The sequence below is a fragment of the Oncorhynchus mykiss genome, chromosome 31 (assembly GCF_013265735.2).
Source record: "Oncorhynchus mykiss isolate Arlee chromosome 31, USDA_OmykA_1.1, whole genome shotgun sequence".
Lineage (NCBI taxonomy): Eukaryota > Metazoa > Chordata > Actinopteri > Salmoniformes > Salmonidae > Oncorhynchus > Oncorhynchus mykiss.
Window position 1 is genome coordinate 27,859,111 of NC_050571.1, and position 4,662 is coordinate 27,863,772.

The window sequence follows — 4,662 nt, forward strand, 5'->3', positions numbered from 1 at the left end:
AATCATGGCAGCGTTTACACAGACAGCCCAATTCTGATCTTTTTTTCACTAATTGGTCTTTTGACCAATCAGATCAGCTCTGAAAAACAGCTGGTGTGAAAAGATCTGATGTGACTGGTCAAAAGACCAATTAGTGGAAAAAAAAGATCAGAATTGTGCTGCTGCATCCGAAGATCCTCCCCACTGTATTGACTCAATACATTATAGAAAGTCAGATAAAGGGATATATGACCAATCAACATTTGTTTGTTTTTTTGTGTGTAAACCACTTGTAAAGTGATTGTTGTAAAGACATCTGATTTGTCCCCTAATTGAGTGAGTGTCCCCTAATTTTCATGGGTCTGTGGCATCCACCTGTGCCGGGTTCAGGTGGAGAATTGGTGAGAGATGTCTGCCCTCTGCTGGATATACAGGGTAGTAGTGACAATTCTGTAATAAAAAATTCACCTCTACAAGGCTCCATAGGGACAAATGGGGATCAACTGTTTTTTAACTGAGGTATACAGGGGGCTCACTGGTCATACACTTTGTCCTTTGAGTGGTTGACTACTTCCATGAGGTGAGTAGTGTCAGGCGTACACGACCCTACTACAATCACGACCTGCCACGCACACCTGAACGTTACCAAGTTCATGGTATGGGTGACTGGAGGGGGTAAACTCATTGTGTTGCATAATTCATGGTCCATATTATCTTAGATCTACACAGTGCCTGTTTGGAAACAAAGCAGTCATTAACTAAATGATTTTGAAGAGAAAAAGGATTCCAGGCCTGTGGATCCAGAGCGAGGCCTTTGTCACTGAAACCCCGGGAGTCTGATTTCAGACTGGTGAATAAGATGTGATGGTTCCTCTGGTTCTATTTAGTGGAGAGATGAGGATAGGAAGGGTGAATGGAGTTCAGAGACAACAGTGATTGGTGTGTGTACTGTTCATTTGCACACATTTTACACTTGCAGTTACATTTGAAGCAATTTAATACATTTTGTGTTTTTAATTTAAAATGTATTTGTCTGTCTGTAAGGGGATGACAAGAAAGAGTGAAATGATTTGACTTCAGTAATGTCATATAACAGTCCAATAGTCTTTCATCCATTGTTGTCATGGCGCCTTGCCGATAATCAGAATGCTCATGAGGAAGACCATGATGAAGAAGATCCACATAAAATAACCTATCCGTCACCCTGGCAACCTTCTTCCACTCTGCCTGGTGGCGCAAGAGGCCCTCTGCTACCGGAAGCAGATGGCGATGTACTCCACGTTCCGCACCAGCTTGGAGTCCACCCCGGGTAAGCTGATGCCATGACTACAGAACATACAGGGGTCAAAGGTTACTGAGGCCACCACAGCAGCAACCACGGTTGCCTTTTCAACCTCTGGACAGCATGGAGGCGCCTCCTTACAGCAATCCCCCAGGGAGAGGTTCCCGTTGGACTCAAAACCTTCGTACTTGGAGCTGGGTTTTCTAATCTCTGGTGATGTGGTGTTGGGGGTCAAGGCTTGGGGTGACGTTGAAGTCCAGGGGTTTGGGATCAGGAGTGTTTGTGGCGGTACTGGTTCTCTCGCCCGCTGTGGCCTCCCAGTTTCCCATTGGCCTGGTGGTGGGGCTGAAGATGGGGTGGTGGAAGTCGTCCTGTCCATAGTGTGAGGAGGAAGAGGAGGGGGAAGAGGTGGCAGGGACACAGTTCTCTCTCACCTCGTAGACCAAGATGATCTTGGGAATGTAGTTGATGATGAGGACTTTGGCCCAATGGGGGACGGGTTTGGCTTCGGCACAACAGAAATGGATGTTCATGATGAAGACGGTGAGAGCTGTGGAGGCTGTGATCATTGTCATGGTAGTGACGTACTACTTTCCTGTGTGACAGACAGAAGAGAGGAAAACAACTTACTTCATGTAAATACATGGATTCTGTGTGTGTGTGTGTGTGTGTGTGTGTCTGCACTCACCAATAAGGGGTACATAATCAGACGACGGCATTCTCTCGGCCACCATGAGCTGGAACACGGTCAAGGCCAGCAGCACGGTGACCCCCAGGGACTCCTTCTCCCCAGAGTTAGCTGGCAGGTAGAAGCCCAGCGGGGCCAGGAAGGAGATGAGGAAGCGGGGCAGAAGGTTAAATATGTAGAAGGAGAAGCGGCGTTGTAGCAGGACGGTGTAGGTGATATCAGGGTAGGAATCGGAGCAACAGCCGTACATGATGACGATCTTGGTGGCCGGCATGCCGTGGCATTCCCACTTCACGTTCTCCACGAAGTCCGGCAGGTCCTCACTGTCCATGCCCATGGCTATGTCAACCTGGGAAGAGACATCGGAATAGAGGGTCAAATAGAATAGGAGTGTAACAGTGGTGTTTCAGAGCATGTATAATGCACACACACACAATGACTTTGTCTGCATTGCTAATGGCAGAATGACATCACCACATACAGGACTGTGTGTCTGCCTGTCTGTGGTAGGGCAGTCTGAAGCAGTAGGACAGGGTGAGTCTGCCTGTCTGTGGTAGGGCAGTCTGAAGCAGTAGGACAGGGTGGGTCTGCCTGTCTGTGGTAGGGCAGTCTGAAGCAGTAGGACAGGGTGGGTCTGCCTGTCTGTGGTAGGGCAGTCTGAAGCAGTAGGACAGGGTGGGTCTGCCTGTCTGTGGTAGGGCAGTCTGAAGCAGTAGGACAAGGACAGGGTGTGTCTGCCTGTCTGTGGTAGGGCAGTCTGAAGCAGTAGGACAGGGTGTGTCTGCCTGTCTGTCTTTCAGGCTCACCAAGTTGTCACCATTTAACTTTTATACTGACACAGGAGACAGTCTAAATAACAAAGTATGTGTGTGTGTGTGTGGTGTGTGTGTGGTGTGTGGTGTGGGTGCCCATCCTGTACACCTCGTTGCCGTTGTATGTCCAGGAGCCAAATGTGAGGTTGCACTCCTGGCTGTGGAAGGGGAAGTAGGAGACGACCACCACAAAGGAGCTCAAATTCCAATTACAATTCATGGACCAACAGTTATTCTTGGTAAGGGAGGTTGTTTCTAGATAGTAGAAATGATTATGGTTTAGAGGCTGTACTGTACAGTATATCTGTGTCACGTACGCGCGTACTTGTCATAGAGGACGAGGTCAGGCCTCCACACCAGACTGCTGGGGATCCGGATGACCTCCAGGCCATCATAGTCCTCCTTGTTCCACCTCAGGTAGGCATCGTGCCACATCTGACGGATCCACAGCTATCAATACCTGGTTCCTCTCATCCTGCACACACAGACACAGATATAAACACACACACACAGACAGACACAGATACTGTATAAACACACACACACATAGATGCAGGTGCCCACATACCGCAGACACATGCACACAGCAGTCACACACACACAAGACATGTGGACACACACACAGATAAGGGCAATATACTAGCGAACAGTCTTATTCTTCTTGTCATTGTCTCTCTCTCTCTCATTAACCCACTAAAGTCTCAGATTAGCTTTCATACAGTGAAATTCAGACCCAGCTATCTGTCAATATCACGTGGATGAGGAGTTTAGATGGGGGGGGTGAGGGGTTGTCACTGCCAGAACCTGACACATTGCTTGACCAAAGCATGGAACCAAGGAGTAATGGGACACTCAAAACACACAAACACACACACCATTAGTCTGTCTGCATTTCAAAGTGATATCATCCCAGAGACACGGAGTGAGTTGGCAGTAGGACAGCTCTCTTTAGAGAGCACTGGACAAGGTACACTTAGTAACACACACACAAATGGGAGGTTGACACTCCACTGAACTGAAAGAGTATATGGCTGCTAACTGTAGGCCTGTACAGTACATCTGACGTCTCTCATACACATCACCAGAGGAACCAATTGGGTATCATACAGCATGTTCAAGGTACAGTACTTGTGCCTTGCATACATAGGTAAAATAACAGGTGAGTCACAGAGCTGATGGACTATACGTGTCTTAGCAATGAGCAGAACAGCGCTGGCTGCTGCCTGGTTCCTCTGATCTAAAGTACATGATCTCTCTCTACGATATCTCTCAGAAGAGTTATCCTCTGTATACGTACTCACAGTATTTGATCAGGGGATATACATTTTGTCAAAGCCTCATTGTGAGAGAAGCCGGTCATAGATTACCAGTGGTCCTCTACTCATCGCCGAGACCTAGTCAGTAATCTCTGAGACATGCCTTTGATCTGGGAGAGAGTGATCTGCAGGGTGACGTTCAGGGCTTAGTCTGTGTCCTCAACTGGCCACAGGGCTTTCGAGTAGTTCTCCATCAGGTCAGTAAGCAGCTGCTGTGCGTACTGGCCCTGAGCCGAGTGGGTCACTACAATAGGAGAATAGAAGTCAGTCTTATTTGTGAAAGAATACAGAAGGCAGGCCAATTTGTTGTATGTACAGTGCCTTGTGAAAGTATTCGGCCCCCTTGAACTTTGCGACCTTTTGCCTCATTTCAGGCTTCAAACATAAAGATATAAAACTGTATTTTTTTGTGAAGAATCAACAACAAGTGGGACACAATCATGAAGTGGAACGACATTTATTGGATATTTCAGAATTTTTGAACAAATCAAAAACTGAAAAATTGGGCGTGCAAAATTATTCAGCCCCCTTAAGTTAATACTTTGTAGCGCCACCTTTTGCTGTGATTACAGCTGTAAGTCGCTT

At 47.3% G+C, this 4,662-nt stretch overlaps 1 pseudogene; it reads right to left on the reverse strand.

Annotated features, from left to right (window-relative positions):
• Positions 1-622: 622 nt before the first annotated feature.
• On the reverse strand, positions 623-4,335 carry LOC110504435 (annotated as a pseudogene).
• Positions 4,336-4,662: the final 327 nt, after the last annotated feature.